This window comes from Aegilops tauschii, chromosome 6 (assembly GCF_002575655.3).
Source record: "Aegilops tauschii subsp. strangulata cultivar AL8/78 chromosome 6, Aet v6.0, whole genome shotgun sequence".
In the NCBI taxonomy this organism is placed as follows: domain Eukaryota; kingdom Viridiplantae; phylum Streptophyta; class Magnoliopsida; order Poales; family Poaceae; genus Aegilops; species Aegilops tauschii.
The window spans coordinates 301827582-301834703 of NC_053040.3; positions in this window are offsets into that span (position 1 = coordinate 301827582).

Below are 7122 nucleotides of genomic sequence, written 5' to 3' on the forward strand. Positions count from 1 at the left end.
AACTCCGGAAGAAGGAATTAATCACTTGGATGAAACAAGAACAAGAATTACATTACGCGTATCCTTCACCAATTTAGATTGATGACAAGCAACGGATTTGGCATACTACTTATTCTCGTAGAAAGGATTAAGATAGATATAGCGCAAACTTGAGAAAAGTCTTCAACGAACCACCGATAGGATTGAAACAACGAATAAATTTATATGATAACCAGGAAGAGAACTCTTGAACGAACCACCGTAAGAATTGAAAATGAACGAAGAAAAGATAAAGAAACATCGGGAAGAATTAGAAAATGAACGAAGATACTTGAGAGAAATTTAGATACAGGAGAATGGAGAGATCGCGAGCTGACTAGAGAATACTTGAATGATGCACCGGTAAGATTTGGCGAACGAGAGCTGAAAGCTTGAATGAATAATTGTGAGATCATGGGCTCCGGAGAATCAAACTGAAAAGACTCCTGAATTGCTCCGGATGGGTGAAAAGAATTCTCGCAGTCAACAACAATTATGAGAGGATGGCAACAAGTTAGAACCACACATCTTCAAGAGAACGGAGCAAGGTTTAAGAGAAAATCTTCTTTGGTCTTCAAAATCCGAGAATGACGACGAGAAACACCACCATGACTTGTTGAGACACTCCGGAATAATGAAGAATATAAAGGTTGAATCAACAATGAAAAGAATTTGAAAGCGATCTTGGAGAAGGAGTATGACTGATGATACTTCATTCTTACGTCAAACTTTGAAATGAACTTGAGAATAACTCCAGAAAAATTAGAAGAGTCAGGTAAGATCCTGGGAAAATACCTGTGGGTTAGGGGCCACTCAAAAGAAACACCGTTGAAATGATTAAAAGAAAGATCGCACCGGTTGAATTAAATGGCTTGAATGAGATAACATCCTCAAAAGAACTTGAGTGAATTGAGAATGGAAACTTGCATCTACTGAGATATCTTCATCACTCCAGAACAATTGCATAGCGAGAAGTGGATGATTAAGAGGTGCACCTGTACGAGAAAAACATTTGAAATGAGAAAAGGAATATGATCAACACCGAAAGCTTGAATTGAGTCCACCGGAGAAGAAAAGAGAATGTTGAACTTGAAACTCCGTTAGTATCTTCATGGGAAATCACCGGATAAGAACATTGATTGAAAAGAATGAAGGGACTTCACATGAATAAAATGGATACTTGATTAAGAAATCTGAGTCCTTAAAGAAAAAGTGTGGGAGGGCAGGAAAACAAAGGCACCTTGGGACGGATGAAACAAACACCGTTGAGAAAACTTAGAGTTGATCTTGCGGATGTTGAAAATGATCAGATCCACTTGAAGAGAAAACGCACCGGTTGGAAATAGAATTAAGATGGCAATCTCGATGATCAAGAAGGATTAATATTCACATAGAAATATGAGAACACCGCTTAGGAAAGGTATGGAATCCACATTTGACTTCGAAGCAACTCGAATACCACAATTCAAAACAAAATAAAGTATTGGCTTGCAGAATAAGCCGGAACAAACATATGATAGAGATTTCGTCCGAAGTTTTCGTGGTGGGGCCCACATGGGCTCGATCATACAGCACCATCATGTACAAGGCAGTGCACATGACATACGAAGCATCCCCGAGTCGGCATAGCCAAGGACTTTTTAAGACACTACGAGACCACTGTAAAACCAACCGTGGAAAGGCGGACCACTAGACGTCGAACCCCAATCTCATATCATGCATCTGTCGGAAAGATATCCTAGGAGCTACTTGAATTCCCACTTATAAACTCCCGAAACTTTCTGCTTATGCAATCAGGTGTTGGGGATACAGGGGACACAAAATATATCACCCAAACTAACAATACCTAGATCCAGCTATATCCATCCGTCAACACATAACCAAGAAATCTTCGGAAATCGTTTACCTCATCCTTCGAAAAGCATCCGTTATACGAGTTATGCCAATACTCCCGAACTCCCGCCCCAGTACTGGGTGGCGTCGAGGTGATCTCACCAACAATTGCATAAAAGAGATTTTCGATGTCGGCGAAGCTCAGGTATTCCAGAACTACAACGAGAAAATTGTGACGACAACACCTCGGAGCTCAACTCCCCGGGACACTGCCACAACCCTAAATGTCAGGAGGCACCAAGAACAATGTTCTCGTCACAAAACCATCGGAATGATTCCAAGATACCCGCGTGATCCTAAAATTTTTTAGTGAAATTTCAGGAGAGAAGAGTCAAAACTTCTACGTCAGGAGGCCTCACCAGAGCGACGAAGGGACTGGGAGTAAAAAGAATCCTACTCTCTGATATATATAATCCTAAGAGTCAAAACATTCTTTTCTAGACTCAACAACGTCAGCGATTCGATCAAGCAGTGGTCTCCTAAGTCGGGGATGGCTCTGATTACCAACTTGTAATGCCCACGATGCGGCTATATCTCCCACGTGTCGAGGCACGACTTAGAGGCATAACCGCATTGTGGTTTTGTCGCAAGAAGGGTCATCTTCACACAATCCCATGTAATGAACAAGAATGGGATAAAGAGTTGGCTTACAATCGCCACTTCACACAATACATGAATAAATCATACATCAATCAGAGAACACACATAGGTCCGACTACGGAACCAAAACAAAAGAAGACAACCCAACTGCTAGATCCCCGATCGTCCCAACTGGGCTCCACTACTGATCAACAGGAAACGAAACAACCCAACGAACAAGAGCTTCATCGAGCTCCCACTTGAGCTCGGTTGCGTCACCTGCACTGGTATCATCGGCACCTGCAACTGTTTTGGAAGTATCTGTGAGTCACGAGGACTCAGCAATCTCACACCCGCGAGATCAAGACTATTTAAGCTTATAGGAAAGGATGGGGTAATGAGGTGGAGCTGCAGCAAGCACTAGCATATATGGTGGCTAACATACGCAAATAAGAGCGAGAAGAGAAGCAACAGAACGGTCGTCAACTAGTAATGATCAAGAAGTGATCTTGAACTCCTACTTACGTCAAACATAACCCAAAGCCGTGTTCACTTCCCGGACTCCGCCGAGAAGAGACCATCACGGCTACACACGCGGTTGATGAGTTTTAATTAGGGTCAAGTGTCAAGTTCTCTACAACCGGATATTAACAAATTCCCATCTGCCACATAACCGCGGGCACGGCTTTCGAAAGTTTATACCCTGCAGGGGTGTCCCAACTTAGCCAATTATAAGCTCTCACGGTCAACGAAGGATATTCCTTCTCCCGGGAAGACCCGATCAGTCTCGGAATCCCGGTTACAAGACATTTCGACGATGGTAAAACAAAACCAGCAAAGCCGCCCGATGTGTCGACAATCCCGATAGGAGTCGCACATACCTCGTTCTCAGGACACACCGGATGAACACTACGTACAACTAAAACCAGCCCTCAAGTTTCCCCGAGGTGGCGCTGCAAGTGGCTCTAGTTTGGACCAACACTCCGAGGAGCACTGGCCCGGGGGGTAAAATAAGATGACCCTCGGGATGCGCGACTCCCAAGGGAAAAAGGCTAGGTGAGGCAAATGTAAAACCAAGGTTGGGCCTTGCTGGAAGAGTTTTATTCAAAGCGAACTGTCAAGGGGGTCCCATAAATCACCCAACCGCGTAAGGGACGCAAAATCAAGGAACATAACACCGGTATGATGGAAACTAGGGCGGCAAGAGTGGAACAAAACACCAGGCATAAGGCCGAGCCTTCCACCCTTTACCAAGTATAAAGATGCATTAATAATATAAGAGATATTGTGATATCCCAACATAAACATAATCCAACATGGAGCAATCTTCATCTTCACCTGCAGCTAGCAACACTATAAGAGGGGCTGAGCAAAGCGGTAACATAGCCAAACAACGGTTGCTAGGAAGGGTGACAAAGGTTAGAGGTTCATGGCAGTTTGGGAGGCTTGAAGAGCAAGTGAATAGGTAGCGCAGCATAGCAATAGAGCGAACAACGAGCAAGCAAAGATGGAAGTGATTCTGAGGGTATGGTCATCTTGCTTGAGATCCCGCAAAGAAGAAGAACGAGTCCATGAAGAAGACAAACGGATGGAGTCGAACGAATCCTCACAACTCCGGAAAGAAACCGTAGCTAACGAGAGAAGCAACCCGGAAAGAAACAAACAACAAAGTAAACAACCACCACATACACATGGCATGATGCACAAACAAGTATGATGCATGTCCGGTTTAAAGAGGCATGGCATGGCAAAGTGCTCAAACGAAACTACAAGTTAAGTGGAGCTCAATATGCAACTCGTTGCATATTGATGAAACACCACATCAATTGTTTAGTTCTCTCGGTTATGTACCCAACAATATTAAATGTTGATTAACATGGCAAGAGGTGAAGCATAAGTAAACTAACTATCTAGGCAATTTAAATGAGGCCGGAACAACAAACAATAATTCCGGAAAATCCTCATGTCATTTAGCAATTTAAAGCGAACAACAATTTTCAACATTTTAAATGTTATCATGATGCGGATGACATATGCAAGGTTTAAGCAATTTTATGAAAACGTGGACATGAGCATGTTATGAAGCATTTGTTACCGTGGTGGAACGAAAAGGGTGCCACGGCAACGATAACGAAAATGGTGCCACGGCAACCTTCCGATGATCCGATAACTCATTGAGATACCGGTGCAAAAGAGCAAGTGTGCGGATGTACGAAACATGCAAAAGATGGTGGGGTGATCCCGATTACCGGGTGTCCCACATGTCGGTGGCATGGAAATCGAGGAACGTGCAAAGACCTCTCTCGGACACGGTGCAAACACGAGCATCTCATACAACATGCATGCATTCGTTCATAGCGGTCGTGACGTCGGTTATACCTTCGAAGCGTGCATTTTGAAACGGATCAAGTTCGTTGAGGGAAGTAGTGGTTCACAAGTCGGAGAGGAAGTAGTTGTTCACGTTCCGTAGATGCTCGGGGTCACGACAAGGAACTTGACGTCCACGGGGTCTTTGCGGGTCGACGGTAGTGGTACACGTTGTCGGGGTACTTGTCCGTCCGGTCTTGGCGACGGTAGTTGTACACGGGTTGTAGACGTTTGGGTCATGCGTAGCACTACTTGGCGCATCGTCGTGGTACTTTGGAAAATTCTCGGAGAAGATGCTTGAATGTCCAGGTACGGGTCTTGCCGTCTCGTTCTTGCTGATCTAAAACCAAACCAATACCAAGCGAGACAACAGGGGCCTCTGGCGGGCAGCAGCAAGGGCGTCGAGGCTCATGGGCGCAGAGGAGTCCAGGCCATGGCACAAGATCCCGGCGGCTCGGGCAGCACGGTGCAGAGGGACGCCGGTAGGAGGTGAAAAGACGGCGCGGCAGCGAGGCGATGGGGAAGGACGGAGGAGATGGGCTCGATGGCCAGAACAACGTCACGGCGGCAGAGGAAGGGGCCGACGGGGTCGGGGCTGCATCTTGGCGATCCAGTGACAGCAGGGGATGGAGCTCGATTGTAACATCCCAAATTTTCAATTTTGTATGTTATACATAGATCATCATTGCATATCATATTTTATTGCATTTTGACAAATCCTCGATAAATCCTAAGCAACTCAAGGACCCTCGGAGAGAGTTGGGGATTTTCTCGAATTTTCATATTTGATTTTCATCAAATTATAAAACGAGGATTTTGGTTTCAATTATTTTGTCTCCGGAAAAATATTTCATTTAAAAATAAACGAGAGAAAATATGACTTCTCCAAAACAATTGAAATACTGGAGGAAAAGTGTTAAAATCATTTATTGGAATTTATTCGGATTTTATTTGCAATTTTATTGCATTATAAAAATATTGCATGTTTTCAAAATTTTATTTTGTGTCAAAAAAATGTTCACCCTATTCTAGATTTTCTAACTAGACGGGGAAAATTTATTTTATCTTTTTTGGATTTTATTTATTTTTCTACGAATTTTTCCGCGGAACGTATTTAAAAAAAATCGCCGCGCCTGACTGGGCCGAGCCCAACCGAGCCAGGCCGCCGGCCGGCCCGCCATCTCCTTCCCCGCGACGACGCCCGCCGCCGCCCGGTGTCCATGGCGAGCACGGGAACCCCGGTGCCCCCTTCCCCAAGCCGCCGACCCCCCCTTCTATATATACCCCCCTGCCTCCTCCTCTCACGCCGCCGCCCGCACCCGAACCCCGCCGCCCGCACCCGAACCCCGCCGCCGCCCGCGCCGGAAGCCCGCGCCGCCGCCGCCTTGCGCCGGCGTCGCCGCTCGCCGACCCCGCCGCCGGAGGCGCCCCCGCCGCCCTCGCCGCCCCTCGCCGGAGCACGGGAGCCCCGCCGGAGCTCTGTCCCGACGAGGTAGACCTCGCCTCGTTTTGCCGGTTTTGTTTTAAAAAAAACCGTTTGTTAAAAAAAACCCTAGATCGGTTTTTTTCGGTTTTGTTATTTTGTGAACGTTCACCGAACCGTTCGTTTTAACGAACGCGTTCGTCGGTTTTTCTCTGTTAACGAACGTCCGTTCTTTAACCGTTCGTCCGTTTTTCTTTTTCGTCGGATTTTTCCGCGATTATCTCAGATCTCGATTTCTGATCGAATCTTCGTTTCTGTTTAACTTTTCGCTCGTTTATCGGAATCAGGCGATTCAAGCGCCTAGAGTTTCGTCTCGAAATTCTCTTCCCGTTTAACCTACTCAAACAAGTTTTTGCTACTGTAAAATTTGACCTGGATCCAGATTAGTAAACGAAGCCTGTTTCATTCGCAGTTTGACTTTCGTTGCTTCTTTCGAGTTGATTCTTTTTGCAAACCGGAGTTCTTAAGTTGAACTTTCTGGTTGGATCTTTCATTCGAGTTTTACCTGTGCATTAGATGAGTACTGATTGTCTGCTTGTTTGTTTGCGATAGAGTACCCGGAGTGTGCCGCTTGTTACTTCGAATCGCTAGGTTTCGCGGATCATCAGCAAGGCAAGTAACACTTTGATCATACTTTCCATACCCAGTTTTATTGCATTAGATCTTTTTCCTCAAACAATTGCATGATTAGGATCTAATTAAATTGTGGGTTTCTAGGAAGTAGTTGAGGTAGTACCTATTACCTGTTTTCTTATCAAACCCTTGGGAGTTACTTCTACGTT